Source organism: Aethalodelphis obliquidens, unplaced genomic scaffold, assembly GCF_003676395.1.
Source record: "Aethalodelphis obliquidens isolate GAN/ISIS:26980383/991018 unplaced genomic scaffold, ASM367639v1 scaffold31, whole genome shotgun sequence".
Taxonomy (NCBI): Eukaryota; Metazoa; Chordata; class Mammalia; order Artiodactyla; family Delphinidae; genus Aethalodelphis; species Aethalodelphis obliquidens.
The window spans coordinates 18,528,503-18,551,530 of NW_020837975.1; the positions used below are offsets into that span (position 1 = coordinate 18,528,503).

At 38.9% G+C, this 23,028-nt stretch overlaps 1 long non-coding RNA gene across 1 annotated transcript in view; it reads right to left on the reverse strand.

The window, feature by feature from the left end:
• LOC113631191 (uncharacterized) overlaps window positions 1-22,492 on the reverse strand; it is a 35,523-nt gene extending 13,031 nt beyond the window's left edge. The window contains exons 1-2 of the long non-coding RNA XR_003437211.1: window positions 21,567-22,492; window positions 21,270-21,328 (exon numbers count right to left, since the gene is read on the reverse strand). This is a non-coding gene — a long non-coding RNA (uncharacterized LOC113631191). The remainder of the gene's footprint in view (window positions 1-21,269; window positions 21,329-21,566) is intronic.
• Between the last annotated feature and the right edge of the window lie 536 nt (window positions 22,493-23,028).

Here is a 23,028-nt window from a genome sequence, read left to right on the forward strand (position 1 = left end):
TACATAATGTACCTCTATCATGATCATATAGGTTTTTTTTTCAGTGACAGAAACTGGAAAATCTAAAAAATTTCCCCACCATAAAATGTATTATAGAAATACTGTACCCCTGCTTCTTCCCTCTATCGTCTCCCTTGGGGAAAAAATCACTACTCCCAGCTAGAAGCACTTCCAAGTAACAAAGGAACTTAAGAGAATCTTCCAAGAAATACACATACACACACACACAAACATACACAGACACACACATGTACTAGCACTTTCTGTGTAGTATCCTCTGAATTGGTGATCATAAAATGAAATACAAGTGTTTTCACCCATAGATCTCAATCCTAACTGTCCAAGTAAACTTTTTGCATTTGTTTCAGAGAAACCCAACTTGTATAAACAGCCTCAGTTCCCTCCTAAAATTTTATATTTGCAAATTTGTTTCCAGGAAATCAATCTGTCTTCTTTATTTTTTCCCTCCCTTCCTTGTTTTTCTTTTTTATTTCTTTTCTTTCTTTCTCTCTCTCTCCCTTTAAATTATTTTTTCCACCAGGACTCTTTAGAAATAGCATTCATTATTTATGATTTAGTAGACATATCCAAAAAAGACAAGGAGCAGGACATTTTCAAACATTACCTTCTGATGAAGGCTGTTCACGAGAAAATCAGAAATATGATAAGAGCACATCTGGAAGGAATTGAAGAGAGCCCTCATAAAACAGAGAGCCTTCATCTAGTATGAAGTAATGTACAGAATGTAACAGAATGGTTCCCACATCTGAGCTAACTGAAAAGGGCTCTAAGAGGGTGTTGACTTTCTAAATGGATGGAAACTAATATCTCTCTTCCTATCAAAAGATTGCTGAGCTACAGAAACTTAATCCTGCTCTATGCTGACAGTGGGCTTTGGGGCCTCCATAGGTAAAGGGAGGTACCTATTTAAAGCTCAGACAAGACTGACGTCAGGAAGTTGGAAAGACAAGAGAAAAGGGGTGAGAAGAGAGGGATGTAGATTGTTTATCTCCATTTCATTAATATCTTTTTCTGAAGTTTTGTCTTGTTCTTTCAGTTGGCATATATTTCTCTGTCTCCTCATTTTGCATGACTCTCTCTGTTTGTTTCTACGTATTAGGTGAAACACCAGTCTTAAAATGGTAGTCACTGAAAGACGGGGGGTAAGGTTTGGTTATTGTGCAGTGCCCTGTGGTTAGTAGCCTGCCAGATCCTGTCTCTCCGATTTTTTCAGTCCTGTGGGCCCCAGAAATGCAAGCCCCTCTGGCCACCAGTACCAGATATTCAAGGGTCCATGAACATCTGTGTGCTGGTGGCCAGAGGGGCTTGCATTCACCTTCTGCACTTTCTGGATCTGGTTGTACAAGAGCCATGGTAGAGGAGTGCTGGGCTGGAGTGAGGCTGTGTGCCAGGTCTGGCGAGGTGGGGCACAGGGGAACACTGAGGTGGGGGAATAGATTGAGGATGCAAAAAATTGTGCTTGCCCTCACCGGGTTAGTGAGGCAGAAGGAGAGTAAGAAAAATGGTGCCCACCAGTGCCTCTGTCCCTGGAGAGATCTCCGGTAAACCCCTGCCCCTTGGTATATGCTCTAAAATAGTCAACAAATCTCTCTCACATCTGGCCCCGTACTTCTCAAGCTAGCACCTCTGCACTGGGATTCAGAGCAAATGAGTATGTGTGAGCTCTTCCAGAGCAGAGTCTCGATTTCCTACAGACTTTCAGCTCTCCCAGATGGAAGTCCTGGTGGTCTTCAAAGCCAGTCATTTCAGGGGCTTGTCTTTCCACCGAAGGTCCCATAGTCTGGGGTGCCCAGTGTGGGGCTGGAACCCCTTGCTTCCCAGGGAGAAGTTCCGTATTTCTGATGTTTTTCCCACTTGTGGGTTTCTGTACCAGGGGTAGGTGTCCCAGCAAATCCATGTCTCTTGCCCTCCTATCCATCCTGATGTGGCTTTTTATTTCTTATTTCTCCCTTGTTGTGGAAGAGCTGTTCTGCTAGTCTTCAGGTTTTTCCAGAGAGAATTGTTCTATATGTAGTTGTTGTTTTGATGGGTCTGTGGGAGAAGGTGAGCTCAGGATTTCCTATCCGAATAAACTTTTAATTTTACAATATATTTAGATTTCCAGAAAAGTTCCAAAGATAATACAGAGATTTTCATATACTCCACATCCAGTTTCCCCTACTAACATGGTGTATTTGTCATTGTTAATGAATCAATTCTAATATATTATTAACTAAAGTCCATGTTTTATTCACATTTACTTAGTTTTACTAATGTCCCTTTTCTGTTCTAAGATTCCATCCAGGATACCATATTACATTTAGTTGTCATGTCTCCTTAGGCTTTCTTGGGCTATGACATCTTCTAGAATTTCCTTTGGTTTTTATGACCTTAACACTTTGGAGGAGAACTGATCAGGTATTTTGTAAAATCACCCTCAGCTGAAATTTGTCTGACATTTTCTAGTGATTACATTGTGATTATGGGTTTAGGGGGAAACACCCACAGAGGTAGAGTGCCATTTTCATCACATACTGCCGAGGATAGGTACTATCAGCATGACTTATAACTGCCAACATTGACCTTGATCATTCAGCTGAGACAGTGTTTGTCAAGCTTCTCCATGTAACATTATCCTTTGTCCTCTTTTATGTACTCCATTCCTTCAGAATAAAGTCTCTATGTGCGCCCTAAAGGAGTGGGAAGTTACACTCCACTTCCTTGAGGGCAAGTGCTTACACAAATTATTTGGAATTCTTCTCCACAGGAATTATTATTATTTTAGATCAAACAACATTCATGACTCTCAAGCGTAATCTGTGAGACATCATATCTACAATATAGAGTGATTGTGACGCTTCACTTTGGGCCATATTCTCCTCTATAGCAGAAGAATGACATATTTCAATTCCTTCTGTTTCTTTTCCAGGAGCTCCAACACTCGTTTATATGGGGAAGTGGAGAGACGGGCTCTTCTGAACATGACTACACACAAGGTAACGTGATTTATTCTCCTGACATTGAACTATCCCCTAAACCAACACACACAGAATAGTATACTTTGCTTTGTTATTTTTTTAATCTGAGATTGTCTCAAAATCATTCCTTTTAATTCACCTAGAGACTGCTAACCAAGGTAAATTAGGTTTTTACTTAAGTCTAATCTAAAGCTCATGTGCTGTAACACAAGTTATTTTTCCCCTTTTTTACTTTCATGATCAAGTCTAGTTTATTGAATATTATTAGGTATAGTAGCCAAGGTGCTCCAGAGAAACAGAACTAATACAAATGTATATATATCAAATATTATATCTATACATATTTTATATATATTATATATATTATACGTATATCTAATGAATTGGATCACATGATTATGGAGTCTGACAGAGCCCAGGGTCTTCAGGGTGAGTTGGTAAGCTGGAGACCCAGGAAAGCCAATGGTGTAGTTCTAGTTCAAAGGCCAGCAAGCTTGAGGCCCAGGAAGAGACAGTGCTTCAGTTTGAGTTTGAAGAAGGGGAAAAAAAACAATGTCAGAGTTCAAAGACAGTCAAGTGGGGGAATTCTTTCTTATGGGGGAGAATCATACTTCTTGTTCTATTCAGATCTTCAACTGATAAGATGAGGCCCATCCACACTAGGAAGGGCAACCTGGTTTACTCAGTCTACCACTTTAAATGTTAATCTCATCTAAAACCACCCTCACAGAAACAACCAGAATAATGTTTGACCAAATATCTGGACAAGTTGACACATAAAATTAACAATCACACTAGAGTATTAAATTACCAAGATCCCCAGAGAGTCTATATAAACTTAACAAGTATTCTGCAACTTTATAGATTTCAGATTTCAGCTTCTAAGACACATGGGTGATTTTTTTCATTGTAAAGGGCTGCAGTAATAGGTAATGGGACACCTAAAAGAGAGAAAGCTGTGTTATTATTTTGATCCCAAATCTATGCCATGGATAACAGTGCTTTACAACAAAAACAACAAACTAAAGACAAAACAAAACAAAAAACAAAAGGAAAAGACAGACAAGAAAAGTACTATGAAATCAATGACAAGAAAACAAAGAAACTCAAAATACCTCTTATAAATGAAAGAATTTCTCATGTTTTATTTATTAATCTATTCGATAAATTCATGCCAGTCACTCTTCTTGGTGCTTGGGAGACAGCAGTAAATAAAGCAAAGGAAAGACTCCTCAGAGAGCATACATTCTCACAGGGAGAGACTGACAATAAATAATAAAAATGTACTTGCTAGCAGATGACAAGTATTATGGGAAGACAAAGTAGAGCAGAAGAGGAAGGATCACAAACACTGGTAGCTGAAGAGATGCAACTTTAAATAGAGAGTGAAGGTGAGCTTCATTGAGAAAGCAGTGTTTGGACAAAGTCTCAAAGGCAGTGAGTGAAGTAGCCATGTGCATATTTAGAAAGATCGTTCAGGCAGAAGACACTCTCAGAACAAAGGACGGGGCACAATGTACATTTTGATGAAAGAGGTCAGAATGGCTGGACTGGAATGACTATGACTGAGACAGTAGTAGGAGACAAAGCCACAGAGGTGGTGTGGTGATGGTGATAGATGTGCAGGAGAGAGAATAGATGGGGCTCTGTAGGCCACTAAAAGGACTGTGCCTTCTTTCAAATGTCATTCATGCTCAAATGTTTCTGTTTACTTAAGAACATGGAGCTTTGCTTCCCTGGGGTGGTCTTTGAGTATAGCCTGTAAAGATGTTATCACTGTGTTTGATTTGCGGCTAAACTTCCAAATATATTCTACAGATTAATTTATCATACGTAAACTAAGGTATGACAGAAGTCACCAGCAATTGGAGTAGGAAGAAAGAAAGAGGAATAATAGAGTTCTAGAATTTATAGTGAAGTCATGCAAAGCCATAAGGTTGCTCACTTCCGCCTGCATAATACAAAGCTTCTTCCTGTGACTTGCGTGTTTGTAAAGTCAGATGCTGAAATTTAATTTGAATTTTAGAGATTCATTCCACTGCTTTAAATAGCTAGTCTTTATCTTTAAGATTTAGGAGTTAAATTTTTGTGTGTGAGGAATCAACTAGGTGTTGAGGGGGAAAAAGAAACTATCATAATCTAATTTGAAAGTCAGACTGTAAATCAAAAGTAACTACCGTATAGCCATGTAATTTCCAGATAATAATTACATTTTCATAAGATATTTTTCAAGATGAAGCATTTTATATTCTCAACTTCATAGCAACTCTGATTAGCAAATATTATTATTGCACCATTTTATGGTTGAAAAAAATAGAGATTAAACAAAGTAAAGTAAAAAAATCACTCTTACTGTGTCTCTATTTCAAATATAGATCTTGAGATTTTTCTACATCTACAATGAGTATTAATCTTTCTCTCTCACTATGCAGGAGTGTTGTGGTTTAAAGTGTTTGAATACATTTCAAAGAAAACATGGATAAAAATGTGTATATTGCCTATTGTGTGTAAAATTTTTCAGCATACTTTATACTCATTTTTCCTTAAAATGATATAAAATAAATATTAGAGGGTGTGGCCAAGATGGCAGAGTAGGAAGACCCTGACCTCACCTCCTTCCATGGGCACACCAAAATCACAACTACTTACAGAGCAACTGTTGATAAGAAAGACCTGAAGGTTAGCAGAAGAGATCTTCTAGAGCTAAATATATAAAGAAGAAATTGCAACAACATGGGTAGGAAGGAATGTGGTAGAGTTAAGACCCATACCTCCGGATGGGCAACCCACAGACAGGAGAATAATTACAATGGCAGAGGTTCTCCACGAGGAGCAATGGATCCAAGCACCACATCAGGCTCCCCAGCTCATGGACCTGAACCAGGATGATGAGCCCCCAGAACGTTTAGCTTTGATGGCAAGTGGAGCTTACTTATGGGAGAGCTAGAGGGCTGTGGGAAACAGAGACTCCACTCTTAAAGGGTGCACACAAAATTTCACACACTCTAGACCAGGGCAGAAGCAGCAATTTGAAAGGAGCCTGAGTCAGGCGTACCTACTAATGTTGGAGAGCTTCCTGGCGGGACAGGCGGCAACTGGAGCTCACCTAGGTGACATAGGTACTTTGGGGAAGCTCGTTCTACCATAAAGACAGTGGTGCAGGCAAGTGTCAGTTTGGAATCTTCCCTCTACCTTATTAGCGCTGGGACCTGGTCTCACCCACTAGCCTTTAGGCACCGGTACTGGGATGCTTCAGTCCAAGCAGCTAGTCAGGCAGGAATACAGCCCGCCCACCAAGAGGCTGGCAGCATTAACACCCCCCTGAGAACCCATCTGACAGGGAACCATGCCCCAACCACCAGAGGACCCAGGATCCAGCCCTGCCCACCAGTGCCATGGCACTAGCTCCATACCACTAACCAGAGGGCCAAGACCAGTTCAGAGACCTCAGGGACTGGCTCTGCTCACTAGTGGGCCAGCACTAGCCACAAGACCCAGCTTCACCCACCTGTGAGCAGGCACCAGCCCCTGGATCCCCTGGTCTCCAGCCCCGCCCACCAGCAGGTAGTTACCAGCCCCAGGACCACCATAGTCCTGCAGCCTTCCCTATTAGAACCCAGCCCACCTACCAGCAAGACTGCACAGTCCTGGGAGCCACTGGCCCCAGCCCTGCCCACCAGCAGGCCAATACCAGCTATGGGACACCTTAGGCCCCTTAGCCAGCCATGCCAAGATTAGGTCCCTCACATCAGCAGGCTGACACCAGCTCTGAGAATTCCTAGACCCCAGAGCTAGCCATGTCAGGAACTGGCCCGGCCCACTAACATACAGACGCTAGATCTAAGACACCAGACCACAAACCCCAGAACCTGGTTCCATCCAACAGTGGGCCAGCACTAGTCCTGGAACCCCCTTCCCCCAGGGCTCCACAGCCAGAAGCCTTGTGACCTGACCGCATCCACCAGTGGCCGGCAGCCTCGGCACAAGGCAGAGCCCGGTAACCAACCAGATAGGGGGCCACCCATGCCTACCAGACCACCCATAGTAGTCATCTTGCTACAATAAAATGGCCCATGCAACCCACATAGGGAGCACCCCTAGAGCATATAGCCCTGGTCGCCAGAAAGGAGTGCACTGCTGGGACACATAGGACATCTCCTACAAAAGACTATTTCCCTCCAACGCTGGGAAATGTATCCTACCTACCAAATACATAGAAGTAAAAACAGTGAATCAAGCAAAAAGAGGCAACAGAGGAATATGTTTCCAATGAAGGAACAAGATAAAACCCCAGAAGAACTAAGTGAAGTGGAGATAAGGAATCTACCCATTAAAGAGTTCAAGGTAACGATCACAAATTGCTCAAAGAACTCGGTAGAACAGAGTGAACAGAATGAAAGGTTAGAAATTTTTGACAGAGTTAGTTAGAAAATATAAAGAAGAACCAAACAGAGATAAAGAATACAATAACTGAAATAAAAAATACACTAGAGATAAATTAGGAGTTTGGGATTAGCATATACACGCTTCTATATATAAAACAGGTAAACAACAAGGACCTACTGTATAGCACAGGGAACTATACTCAATATCTTGTAATAACCTAGAATGGAAAAGAATCTGAAAAAGAATAGATATACATGTATAACTGAATCACTTTGCTGTACACTTGAGACTAACACAACATTGTAAATTAACTATACTTCAGTAAAAAAAATAATAAAAAATACACTGCAAGGAATTTTCACATTATTAGCCCTATATTACAAAAAGGTTATTCAGTTATTTTTATTATTTGAATACCATCAATAAAATGTGGATGGAAATTTGTTTTCTTACTTATTATATAAGATCTTGTATAATATCCTTGGCAAATCATAAAGCATAAAATAGTTACTATTTGTTCCTTCAAAGGAAATGTTTTTAAACTGGTGAGTTACTGAATTGAAATCCTCACTGAAAACCGAGGACTCTAAGAAAAAGTGTTTATTGTCATAAAGATGACATCAAAGGCCCACTGAGTTTTCACATGGCCTTATTTTAAATCAGAGCACCAGTGCCATCAACTTTTATTAGTATGTAAAAGACAAAAAATAATAAAACTTTAGGTTCTACATTTTTACGGTATTTTTCTTATGCTTGATTATATCACTGAAAAATGCTTTGTATTCAGTCTGGACTACATAAAATTTTTAAAAGATCCAGGTACGTAAACTTTCCTATTGACTAATTAAGAATCCCTAGCAGAGGATATTATGGTAGAGACCCATTCAGCCATCCAGGATTGGCACTGAAGTACCTGCTTTTCATGAACAGCTTTGTTGAAATGAATCCTCTCGTAGCAAACAGTTATCAAACATGATGCCTCTTGTTCAACGTACATGACTACATACAGCAGGGCTGTTACATCATGGCCATTTGTACTTGGGAAGAAACCATAAGAACAAAATCTTCCTGAGCTCCTAATGTGCACCTGAAATTATTAAACAGAGTAATTTGTTTACCAGTGGTGCCACCACTTTACTCTAAACTGGCAAATTAACACAAAAAGGCTCAAAGACCAAGAGTTGAGGGGAAAGAATCATACTGAAACACTGGGCCTTCTGAATGAGTAGCTGTTCGCACGTATTGAAGTTATTTCCAAGTGAATAAAATGAAATTCATATAATTTTAATTTTGTCAAGTGGAAAAATGCAGTGATGGATACACTGTTGATTAATAGTAATTCTCAATGAAAAATTATCATAAATGGAGACTTTTCTAACAGCTGAGATCCCTTGGTAGCACTGGAATAGCATACAGGCACACGTTGTTTTATTGCACTTTGATTTATTGCAATTTGCAGTAAAATCACAGTATTTACTGTATTTTTTTTACAGTTTGAAGGCTTGTGGCAACCTTGCACTGAGCAAGTCTATGGGCACGATTTTGCCTATAGCATTTGCTCACTTTGTGTTTCTGTGTCACATTTTGATAATTCACACAACACTTCAAACTTTTTCATTATCATATTTGTTATGGTGATCTGTGATCAGTGATCTTACACTGTTACTATGGTAATTGTTTTGACACTTTTGGGCAATATTTTTAAATTCAGGTATGTACATTGTCCTTTTAGAATAAATGCTATGGCACATTTAAGACTACAGTGTAGTGTAAACATAACTGTTATATGTACTGAAAAAACAAAAAGTCCATGTAATTCACTTTATTTCAATATTGGCTTTATTAGGGAAGTCTGGAACTGAACTGCCACATCTCTGAGGTATGCCTGTAATTGAAATTCTATTTGAAAGATATTCAGGTTAATCAGATAATGTTTACTACTTTGGTCAAGCAACTGAAAAAGATATATTCTCATGTCCTGTATTTGTCAAGAAGAAGAGGCTGCATTTTTCTTAAAAGGCAAAAGTTACCATGAATAAAATGATCACATCGCTTTCATCTGCATATCATTATCCAATTGACAAGATGCTTTAGGCACATTTTCTCCCCTGAGTCACACCACCTCCCAGGCAAGAAAGATATAATTTCTATTTTACAGATGAATTAACAGAGATTCTGTGATTTTCCCAAAGTTTTGTTCTTTGTAGGAGAATCAGCTCAAAAACAGATCTCAGACATTTAAGCTATTGGTCTTTTTTTCTTTCTAAACAATTATTCTAATAACCACCTGTTTTTGAAAAGGAGAACGTTCCATCTCCATCTGACTCAGACACATTGATTCCTCTCACACCTCTTCCTGGCTCTTGCCTTGGCTAAAACATTTTACAGAGAGCTACTAACATTGTGAACTCATTGCTGAATGTGGTAATTTAGTATAATTTCTCTGATGTGGTTGGCTTTTTTTATATATGCTACGATAAGACATAGCCATCCACGTGTTAATCCTGGACTATGGAATACACGGTATGTTTAGGTTGGTTGAGGGGTGTTTCTTTTTTTCTACAACTGGCATGCCTGTACATACAGAACATCTACCTCAATTGTTAATGATACCATGTATAGGAAAGCAATTTAGACGCAATAAAACACTTCTAGGAAAAACTATCTGCATCAAAATCATCTGTTGATTATAATAAAAATGCAGTTTCTTTGGCAGTATCCCAGAACTGTTGAATTAAAATCTCTCTATGTTGCATCCAGGAATATGGATTTTAAACAAAGTTTCTAAGAAATTCTTACTGAAATTGAAGTTAAAGAATATTGGAAGAGGTAATCTGGCATGAGTATTGAGTATCCATGCCCATTTTTGTTGGATATGACAAGAATGCAAGTCCCTGATCATTCTTTATTCAGGACATTTCTTAGGGCTGTGTCTCTACCAAGACACAGAGGCTCACTATGAAAGCTGTGATTCCCCAAGTTTACAGTATTTGGACTCTGAACTTGGCGCAAGGATAACATCTAACTGGGCCTCGCCCCCTCACCTCATGGAACTTCACTGCATGCTTGCTGTGCTGTAAATAATAAGTCATTGTCTCTGATCATTGAGTTTCAGACCATCTGCCAGCATCCATGCAGCTATAACAAGCTAAGTTATTAGCTCATAAGTAGGGTAAAATCCCAGACCCTGGTAGAAAACCACAGTATCATTCAAATGTGAGTAACAAGACCAAACCTGGTTTCTAGTCGAATGCTTAACTGAAATACAGAGTAAATCCCCAAATGTTTTGTATCAGAAACACGCATGAGCCTGTATGCAAAAGACATCCATCTTTTTGCCCCAACCTCCTACTACAAACTCATTTTATGATATTTAAAGAGAGAGGGCATCACTGAATTTAATTAGCTCTTCTCAATCCCTGTTAAGAACCACAGAAAAGCCAAAAGGCTTTAAAAAAACAGAAAAATAAATAGCGTAGAAAATGAATGAAAACTGAAAAGAATTCTTATAGATGGGTCAATAGTATTTTTATAATGTTTTTTGAAATTAACCCACTAAACAGTAGGAAGAAAACAGAACTCAGGTGGTCTCCTTGCCCATAGTGATAAACTAGCACCAGATCACCAGGGAACAGAAGAACCTCTGCCACAGTCAACAGCATAGCGATTTCAAGGTGTTCAATTATTCAAGTGGAATGTAGTTACACGGAGTCCCGGTGGCTATTGTACTTTTTTCTAAATTTACTTTATTGAAGTGTAGCTGATTTACAATGTTGTGTTAGTTTCTGCTGTACAGCCAAGTGATTCATTTATACGTGTATATACATTCTTTTTCATGTCCTTTTCCATTATGGTTTATTGCAGGATATTGAATATAGTTCCCTGTGCTATACAGTAGGACCTTGTTGTTTATCCTTTCTCTGTATAATAGTTTACATCTGCTAATTCCAAACTCACTCCCAATCCATCCCTCTCCCACTCTTCACCTTCCTTCTTGGCAACCACAAGTCTGTTCTCTATGTTTGTGAGTCTATTTCTTAGATAAGTTTATTTGTGTTATATTTTAGATTCCACATATAAGTGATATCATATGGTATTTGTCTTTCTCTTTCTGACTTACTTAATTTAGTATGCTAATCTCTAGGTTCATCCATGTTACTGCAAATGACATTATTTCATTTTTTATGACTGAGTAGTATTCCATTGTATACATTTACCATATCTTGTTTATTCATTCACCTGTTGATGGACATTTAGGTTGTTTCCATGTCTTGGCTATTGTGAAAAGTGCTGCTGTGAACATGTATCTTTTTGAGTTATAGTTTTATGTGGATATATGCCCAGGAGTGAGATGGCTGGATCATATAGCAACTGTAGTTTTTTGAGGAACCTCCATACTGTTTTCCATAGTGGCTGTACCAATTTAGATTCCCACCACCAGTGTAGGAGGGTTCCCTTTCCTCCACACCCTCTCCAGCATTTATTTGTAGAGTTTTGATGATGGCCATTCTGACTGGTGTGAGGTGACATCTCATTGTAGTTTTGATTTGCATTTCTCTAATGATTAGTGACGTTGAGCATCTTTGTATGTGCCTGTTGGCCATCTGTATGTCTTATTTGGAAAAATGTCTATTTAGGTCTTCTGTGGTGGCTACTGTTCTTGATATTCCAGGTTCCTGTTATTACAGGGAGGAGAAGTAAGCGTAGTCCTTCAGAGCAGGCTCCAGTGATAAAGCAGAAAGAAAACACCAGTGCAAACTGAGGAGCAGAATATAAGGTAGCTTTGAAGAACATGGTGTAGGGGGGAATAAGGAATAAAAAGGGATTTCAGAAGGAAAAATACAGAGACACTCACACCCAGGGAGTACCAGGTTTTATCTGATGAGTCAGAAAGGAGCTCTGCGGTGGACTGGACCACCATGCCCCAGCTCTTGTGGATGACTTGATGCTTCGACTTATCTGATGAGAGGACTGAGGTTAAAGTAATAGTCTCCCCCTGTCTGAAGCTGTAAGAGGGCAAGGTTCTCAAAGTTACCAGGGGTTGGGGAAGGCAAAGGAAAAGACACTAATCAGAGGAAAACTGTCATGTCCAAGAGTCGGTGAAAGCCCTAAAGGAATATTACCGTCTTCTAAATGTTTTCTATTTGTCGTCAAAACGAAATCAGTTCAGACATGTCTTCATTAGGGTGTGAAGAGAAATTTATCTCTCTGACCAGATGAGCTTCCTTTGCCACCTCAATTTGTGCCCTGTAACTTACTGCTGAATCTAAGAGTAGAAGTTTTGGTTTGACAGATTATTCCTCCTCCTTCTTCTTCTTCTTTAGTAACATATAAGAGAGTGAAGGCCTATGACATATTTCACGTTTTATTACCATTCACACTCAAATATAAGAAGTTTGTTTTTTAACAGTTTTTCACTTAGAAAAAAAGCAATATAGAATATTCTGTTTTACTTTAAGTTTTTGTATTTGCTAAAAAAAAGTATCCAATAAAGGCAAGTTAGAATATCATCTTTTATTTACAGTGTTATTTAAAGATAGATGGCAAACTTTGCTTTTGAACTGTTTTCCTCAATATAACGCACCTTCAAGAAGGAAGCATTCCTGCAGTTTTATTTTTAAGTGGCAGTTCCTCACATTCAGCTACTGTATCTCACCTAATGAATGACCTGATGCAGAAGAAAATGTGGAGATCTGCTGTAGAGAGATAAAATGTGGAGATTAGAATTAAAGCAAAGACTGGATAATTTTCCCACTGCTTTTCACTAGCAAACAGGGCTCTTTTCTCGTGGAGGGAGTAAAAATCATATTAGGATATTCCAGTCATGGGACTTTTTTCATGGCACCAAAAGTTACAGGAATTTCAATTACCCAAGCTTGCGTCAAGGCTGTGATTTCACAAGGACACTTTAAAAAATTAAAGCAGTAATAAACCTGCCAGAAAGACTTTACATGGGCTAAGGCTAAAACACTTTATCATCGTTAAGAACAACATCTTTCTACCCATACTGGATGTCAAGCCTTGGTACCCTGGAAATAGAACATCAAGAATAACCTACATTGAGAAGAAAAGATAAACTGTGGTTACTTGCTTAGCTGCTGGATGAAACTAGACCATCTGCGTATAAAGAGAATCTCTGTGCAACTGACTGTATAATATATAAAATGGGCAATGGAAAGGAATCAAGGATACAGCCTCTGTCTTTACATGACTTCTAATTCAGAAATCAAGATTGACAAACAGGAAATCATCATCACCATCAATCGTGATCATATAAGGTAAGGTAGACCTGTAATAGCTTACAAAATAATTGAATATTATAAGCTGTGGTAGTAGAGGCTGCTACTCACTGTTAGAGGGGCTGGTATAGGGCTTTGAGGTAGGTGTCTTGAATAGGCAGAAGGAAGATATTGGAGAACAGTGTAAAAAAGACATCTAGATTAGAATAAGTTTGCAGAAGCGTCGGATGTGCAGAACACATACTGTAATAGTATTTGTAAGGTAAGGCCTGTTTTATGGTATGGGAAGAAATGAGGCTGAGTAGAAGTGAGAAAGGTAAAAATAAAAGGATAAAAATAAATAAAATTTATTTTATTTTATTTATTTTCGGCTGCATTGGGTCCTTGTTGTTGCACATGGGCTTTCTCTAGTTGTGGCAAGCCCGGGCTACTCTTTGTTGTGGTGCACGCGCTTCTCATTGCAGTGGCTTCTCTTGTTGTGGAGCACGGGCTCTAGGCATGCGGGCTTCAGTAGTTGTGGCTCGCGGGCTCTAGAGCATAGGCTCAGTAGTTGTGGCACACGTGCTTAGTTGCTCCACAGCATGTGGGATTTTCCCAGATCAGGGCTCGAACCCGTGTCCCCTGCGTTGGCAGGTGGATTCTTAACCACTGCGCCACCACGGAAGCCCTAAAAGGGTGTCTTTCCTGGACTCCAGACACATGGCTGTAAGTTTGATGTTAGTCAGTGTAGAAATAGTATGACCTCTGAATTAATAGAAGACTGAAAACAGAATCCAGAGTCCTAAGGGATGAGAGTACACTCAGGAAAACAAACTGGCACTAGATATTTCAAGACAGTAGATTCATTCCAGGATATTAGGAACCTATTATCGTGGGGTAGGAGGGTGAAGAAGGAAAAGTGAATGCTGAGGTAGCCAAGGGAAATATCTTTGGGGTAGAAAACATTTCATACTCTGCAGCTAGGAAAACAAAATGGAAAGGATTGGGTTTCAGAAATTTAGAGAGGTCATGTAAGGTGATTTCAAACCACAAAGGAGAGAGCATTAGCCAGCCGCTGCAACACTCTGTGGTGACATCTGATGGGCTTGGCTCCAGGAGTGGTAAAAGAAGCTGGAGTCTGTGACCAACTGCTGGCGTTGGGACAAAGAGACACAGTTGGTGTGATAATACTGGGAACAGCAAGAAAGTAGGAAGGTGGTATCTTCTCTCCTTTTGCCATCCACTCGCCTACTAAAGCCCACTCTTCCTAGAACTGAACAAAACTCTACCTGACAAAAAATACCTGTGAAATGTAGCTCCAGCTTCAGAGAGAAGAATGTAAAATGTGGACCTTGCCTGAAAGACTATGCATGGATAAATAACAGACATGCAGGATGTCTTTCTGGATACAAACTATTATGTATAGAGATACAAACTATTATGTATAAAATAAGCTACAAGGATATACTGTACAAAGCTGAGAATACAGCCAATATTTTATAATAACTATAATTGGAGTGTAACCCTTCAAAATTGTGAATCACTATATAGTACTTACGTTGTACACCTGTAGCTTATATAATATTGTACATAAACTGTATTTCAAGAAAAAAATTCAAGAAAAAGAATGTCTTTCTGTACTTCCTTAATGATTAGATGTTGAGTGATAACCTATGAAAAGCAATAGAAGTGAAATGCATTATCTTCAATTGATATTCATCATACCCTTGAGAACTCAAAAGAAGTGGGCTGTTGCTTCCTGGCCTGGCTAACGTTTCTGATGTGTGTTCAAGTGTTACTTGAGAACAGCAAGGCAACTGTGAGGGAGGTCAATTTTTAAAACTCCCTGACTTAAGGATTTTCACTTGCTTCTGCCATGGATTTTCTCTTCTTGCCTTCCTCAGTTTGGGACTATTTCTCTATCTCTCTGACCCCCTTCCCTGCTCATCGATATAAATGATTGAAGGCATTCTGTTGATTCCCATTTAATAACCAGCAGCATGGATTGATGGCCACATTAAGGCTGTGTGCCTGGGAGGAAAGGAGTGGACATAGTGCTGGGCAATGAGAGCCAAGGAGAAATAGCTTATTACTTTCTCTGTTAGTTTTGTTTCTATAGTAGAAACACATTGGAAAAACAAAGTATTAATATATGAGAATGGTAAACCCATATATCTAGATATTAGTCTTAGACATGTATAACAAACTTCCTTCCTTTTTTCCTTCTTTCTTTCTTTCGTTCCTTCCTATTTTTTCCTTAATACCTGCCTTCCTAGTTTACCTTAGCAATTGTATTTAAAGTCTGCTGCTAGGGAACATGGAAATATAAAAAATAAGAAATGGCCCCTGATGAAAAGAACTTTATAGTATTATTGGGTTAAAAAGGCTTGTAACCAGTAAATGGAGAAAAGTAGTTGCTCATGCTAATTTCTGCAAAGACAGACAATGAGAGAAAATGTCTGGAAGGCAGGCATGAGATGTGGAGGGAAGCAGGGGGAACTGAGGCTGAACGAGTAACAGAATACCGGTTGTGTTGAATTAGCTATTATCCTGAAAGCAACAGGGACTCACTGAGGGATCTTAAGCCAAAGAATGATATGAGATTTGAATTAGAGAAAGACAACTCTAACTGAGGAAGGAATAAACCAGAAGGAATGAGACAGGAAGCAGAGATGTTAGCAAAAAGACCACTGTAAAAATTCAGACGAAAATGTCATTGCGGTGTCTGCAACGGGCCTCAAACAGGACAGTATATAAGCAGCCAGTCACCACTAAGATGTATTTGCTGCCTGATATGTATGGGGGAAAAAGGGAGAAGAGAGTTAAGTTTCCTGCAAGAATATGGGTGATGAGTCAACAGGCAGGGGATTGATAAGGCCGCAGTGCATTCCCTGTTCTGTGCAGAGCATTGTAACACTGGACTCCATTGCAGAGGGAACCACAGAGAAGGCAGGAGTGTTCTACAATCTCAGGGATGTTGGTACTTGGCTTTTTATTGGCCCTTGGGAAACAGTGTTCTGTCAGAGAAGCATCTTCTGAGAGAAGAAATAGAGTCCAGGTGTAGCCAGGATACCCAGCGACAGAGTGGACTCCCGGGGGCACATCAGATGCCTGGTGGTCTCAGCAGGAGAGCACCAGCAGTCAGCAGAGGGGATTTCTCTGAGAGCACATATAAGGTATCCTCTAAAAACTTCCCCAAATATGTGGAGATCGAGGCTCTGTAGTTCTAATAAACAACCAGATGATTCTTATGTGCATTACAATTTGAGAACCATTAACGTAGATCTTGTCTTGCTGTTGAAATATTTACTGTTCTTTAGCTGGTACCTCTCTTGCCTGTTTGTGTTAAAATAGCAGCAACAATAGCCAGACTTTTCTTGATGCTTCATGTTTTAATGTTCTTCTGTCTCTTAATCACCTGTTCCTAATGGGAGAGGCAATTATACCTGACTTCCAATAAAAAAGTCACCAGGGACCATATTAAAGATCCTTACCTCACCTACAGATTCCCAGCCATGCTGCATTTTTTGGGCTTACTTCTTAAGGCCAAAGTCCATATCCAAAGTATCTGGACCCCAGTGACATATGATAAAGCACTAAGGGAGCATAGATAATCTATCAAACTACAGCTAGGACCTACAACCATATGCTTGTTGTTACAAGCATAGCTTTTCATTCAAATAATGTCTCGGTTTTGACGGGTAATCACATCTCATCCTTTTAAGGAGCAAATATATAAATTTGCTGCCTTTACCTTTGGAAAACTCATACTGGAAAAGTCAACTCACGTAGTCCGGAAAGAAGGGCATAGGTGTTAACGGCATGTAGGGCACAGAGCACGGGGCACATCCTTAAAACAGCAGAGTTCCTTAGTAGCTAGGCAGGAAGAGAGAACGCTCACACTTTGAGATTCCTCTGTGTTCTCTAACCAGTTGAGAAGGCAAAATAGGAAAGAGTATCGAGACAGAAGCACCGGTGAAGTGTCAAAAGCTTCAGTGAGTGGAGGATCAGGTCTAAAAAACGCTCAGTTATTCAGCAAATGGCAAGTCGTTACTGAACTGGAATAAAGCAGTTTTCATGAAATGAAAAGAGCCGTAGGAAGAAAGAGATTTGACAGTGTATTAAGGAGTGTGAAAGTAGAAACAGTAATTATTTTAATCTATTATGAAAGTATAGACCTGAATTAATGACAATAATAGATAATAATAGCTAATCCCTGTGTTATGCCATCTCTTCTTTAATCCTCACCACAACCCTAGGACAAGTGTACTAGTATTATCTCCATCTTAAAATGAGGAACAGGAAAATTACAGCTAACTATCTTGCTCATGATCACAAAGCAATTACATGGACTGTTAGGAATTTAAACCAGGGATATTTGAGGGTTTTTTACCGCTATGCTATTAACACCATAAAATCTGGAATTACTCTTGATTTTGAAACACATTTGGAAATTTATTTGCACTTTCTTATTGTGAAGGAACATGTTTGTAATGATTTCTTTCCCTGCAGAATAGCAGTATGACATATAGAAAGATTCCCTAAGTCGTCTTATACATAAACGCACTTGGGATAATAAGAGTACTGCATAAACTCAAAAACGAAATACATTTTCCCCCTGCAAGTCCAATTTTATCTGATAAGAACTTTAATTTGAATGGTGCTTATACATTTATATCCCATCATTGTGTGCCATGTCCATGTTAAAAGCTGCTGCCCACTCGCTAGAAAGCCTTATCTGAAGAGGCTACCCTAAGAGTCGTGTTAACAACAGACAGAAAAGTTTCTGCCAAGGCAGACATTTATAATTGTATGATGAAATATTAATTCCCCCATATCAGAAAGGCTCTGGGGAAGAAAAAGTCTCTTACAGAGGAAAAAATGTATAATATTCAGAAGCAGAGGTGAAGGGAGGCTTCAAGTGGAAAGAAAAATTTTGAATTTCTCATTAATTTATACTAAAAGATGGGGAAATTCTTTTGATATTTCCCCCTCTGATGTGAAAGCATTTCAGTCTTTCTGAAAGCATTGATCTTCAGAAAGCACAGAGTCTTGAGATAAGTCTTTCTCCGAGAAAGACAAGTACTGTATGGTATCACTTATATGTAGAATCTGAGAAGGTCAGATCTGTAAATGCAGAGTAAAATGGTGGTCACCAGAGGATGGGGTGAGGGAACAGGACAGATGTTTAAGGGTACGAATTTGTAAGGAGGAGTAAATAAGCCCTAGAGGTCTAATGCATAGTATAGTGAATACAGACAACAATATTATACTATAATTATCAACTAGAACTTAATCATTCAACCACTAAAAAGAAAGTAATTATGTAACATGATAGAGGAGTTAATTATTACACAATGGCAATGATATTACAATATATAAATGCATCAAATTAACATGTTGTATACCTTAAATTTAAATCTTGTATGTCAAATATTTTTTAATTAAAAAAATTGAAAGATGGGCTTCCCTGGTGGCGCAGTGGTTGAGAGTCCGCCTGCCGATGCAGGGGACATGGGTTCGTGCCCTGGTCCGGGAAGATCCCACATGCCGCGGAGCTGCTGGGCCTGTGAGCCATGGCCGCTGAGCCTGTGCGTCTGGAGCCTGTGCTCCACAACGGGAGACGCCACAACAATGAGAGGCCCGTGTACCGCAAAAAAAAAAAAAAAAAATTGAAAGAGTGAAAGCACAGAGTCTTTTTTGTTCTTTCCAAAATGGAAGTCATTGGGAAAGCCAAAGATACGTATAGCATGATTTCTCAAAACTGCCTATTCTCCATGATGGAGTGTGGGCACACAAACCATTATAAACATTCTCCCTTAAGAGAACACAGAAGCAAAATCTTTCAAATCAAAGAGGAACTAAAGGTGACCTAAAATAACAGGAAACACGAGCCAGAGGGTGAGGGTGCCTTAAAAACCAAACTAGACAAGCAAAAACAGCAGACAAAACATTGTGAGTTCCAACTTGTGATATAAATTTGGATCTTGGAAACACTGTAAATAGATGTATGAAATCATCAACTTGTTTAGTCAGACCATCAAATTATATCAGGATTTAGAGGAGAAAAATTAGATTGTAAAAATATCCCAAAAATGTTATTTCATACTCGTTAATTCTTAAGTTTAACACATCAATGCAGAACTAATCAAAAAAGCAGATTAAAAAATCCCCCCAAAATGCCTTAAGATTTGATTCTGTTTCAAACCATCTGAAGAAGAAAGAACTTTGATTTTTGCTGTGCTTTAGTAAAATATCAAAGAAGGGCTTAAAATATAATAGTGACTTTCCCAAGAAAATCAGAGACAATGGTACTGTTTCTTCTGTCAACTACAAGCTGAGAAGATTGTGTCTCTAATAACTATAGTATATTGTTTAAAATTCACCCAATCTTCAGTCTATTAATTTTAATTGTATCTAATACTGATGGCTTATTTGAAACAAAAAATTTGCCAGATAATTTATTATTTCGGAGTTCTAAAATAGTATATAATATTCATTTCTGAAGATTATTTTATCAGCGGATATTAACTCACTTGTAAATAAATGTAGTTAACCCTTTTGGAATACCTTAAAGGTTCCAATCTACTAAACCACGAAAGAAGGCAAAGAAAAAATAGCCTTTAAAAACATTTTGATGTCTGCGCCTGGGTCCTCCGCCACCCTCGGCGCGGGGGTGGGCCAGGGGTCTCAGCCGGTCGCGACCCCCGTGATCTTCAAAAAAAAAAAATTTTTCTTTTTTGATGAATAAAGTCTACCTTTTATTGAATCTTGAGCTACATTAAATTGCTAGCATTGCCGAGTGCTAGTAAAACGCCTTTGGATCAATGTGAATTCGTTTAACTATGGATGGTGCCTCATAAAATCACCAATGGTGAGGTAAATTGCATCTTTGCTTTCTTTGATCATGTTCATATTGTTACTTAGCAATTTTGAAATTACTTATCTTTTCCATGACCGTCAGTTGCCAATCTCAAAAGATCGTATAACTTGATAACATCACAATGACTGGCCATCCCACGTATCACTAAAACTGATTTACACAAAACATAAGTTGGAGATACATATGAGGATTCTAATTTTTTTTTTTTTTTTCCTTCTTTTTGCTGCACGCGGGCCTCTCACTGCTGTGGCCTCTCCCATTGCGGAGCACAGGCTCCGGACGCGCAGGCTCAGCGGCCATGGCTCACGGGCCCAGCCGCTCCAAGGCACGTGGGAACCTCCCGGACCTGGGCACGAACCCATGTCCCCTGCATTGGCAGGCAACCACTGTGCCACCAGGGAAGCCCTCTTATTTTTCTTTTAATACATGGCAGAGGAGAATGAAGAAATCTGAGTATGTAGGTTACCACAAGAATCTATTTTTTTATATGAGCTGGTCCTACTTCTTTTATTTTAGGAATAGTAACAGAGTTGAGAGATTTGATTTTTTTTTTCAATTTCACCTTGGTTCCCCAGATAACACCTTTAAAATGATCGTTTAATGTATTATAACTGTTTTGTGGGAGTAGAATAGGAGGATTTCAACTCATCATAGCAGAAATAGAACATTTTAGAAATCTAAAACAGAACTCATGTACTATTCTCTGCACTGTTAAGTCACATTAATGATTTAAGTCAGAATCTAACACGTGTGCCTTTCTTGTTCTTATTTTAATCTGTGATATATGAATAAACCTGTACTTACCTGCCCTTTTTTTCATCCTACAGTCTATCCATCTGCACATCTCAATCATCATGTAGATTCTGACAGACAAAAATACATCATTATTTTTTATATACAAAGATGAGACATTTTCCCCCCAATCAACTTTTAAATACTATACACTGGGTATTTACATATAGTCTAATTATCCTCTTACTCAGTCCCTATGTAATTCTACAGATGTCCATACTTGGGCACAGAGTACTTCTGTGATCTTTCAAAGGACTACATAAAACCAATGATACTGAAAATTTGAACACATGTACAGCTTCTGTCTACCTTCCCCCATCTGCTTTCAGCATGAAGTGTGCTCGGAGCTGTTTCTCCTTATGATGAAGATTGCTCATGCGTTCATTCATCCTCTCTTTCTTCCCACCTTATAATCTCCTTGGTGAGCAGCACTTCAAAGGACTAATGGAATAGAAGAGATCTTGTACAAATCAGAAAGCAAATACAGTGCTGAAGAAGATAATTCATTACTTCTTTTGACATGGATGTGGTTAACAATGGCTGAATGACCTTCTCTTTTGTACACATACTCAACACATATACATATACCAACGCATGTCTGCTCACATAGCTTTTTTTCTTTCTTTAGCATTGCTTTCTTGACGTACATCTGTTAAACGTATCAAGTTAATTCTTGGAAAAGAGTAATAAAGAAACTCACTATCTCTACATCCACAGCTCAGCTCTTGCAAACATGTATTGAAAACATTTCATACTTATAAAAAGAATATAAGCTTGAATGCACAGCAACCCTAGTTCAAATCCTAGCTCTGCGCCTTACCTAACTCCCTAACTATGTGCTTGGTAGATGGATGGATAGATGAATGGATAGATGGATGGATGGATGGATGGATGAATATAACATGTATGTTGTTCCTCATTACATTCTCTCTCTCTCTTCCTTCCCTCTTCTAATCAAGCAGGTCTACTAAATGTTTACCACAAAGAGAGAATTATTGTGTACTTTTATTGTATCAGTATTTCTTATTTGGATTCCCTCTACTGCCCCTCCACTTACATTAACCACAGTAATCCTTCAGGACTGAGTTTAAGCCCTGACTCTTCCATGAAGCCTTCCTAGACCATCCTAATCTACAGGACATTTTCCATTTCCTTCTAAATTCTTTTTTTTTTTAAATTATGTATTTACTTATTTGGCTGCGCCGGGTCTTAGTTGCGGCATGCAGGATCTGGTTCCCTGACCAGGGATTGAACTCCGGCCCCCTGAATTGGGAGTGTGGAGTCTTAACCACTGGACCACCAGGGAAGTCCCCTTGTAAATTCTTTACACTTATTTTACCTCTCATTTGACATTAACTACCTCCTACTTTCTGTATGAGTTTTTGTTTTTAGATATATGTTTGTTTCCCACCCCCCCAGTTGTAAACTCTTTCGGAGCAACAGTTGTGATTTCTATTTTTTGTTATCGCCAACATCACTGTGTAGCACAGGCTTCTGTATATGTTGAATTAAAAATAAATATTTCCTGGTCATTATAGCCTATACCTTATTAGGGTTTTAAGATACATCAAGTATGAATAGAATATAGGCTTAATTTGAAATGGTGAAGACACAAAATCTGTATCTATATATTTCTATATCTGTATGTACAATATATCTCTATCTATCTGTAGTTCTAGTTGGTTATATATACGCATATATAAAATTTTTATGAATATAAACTATATTTGCAAAATTTTAATGAATGTAGACTATATATTCTCAGAGGAAA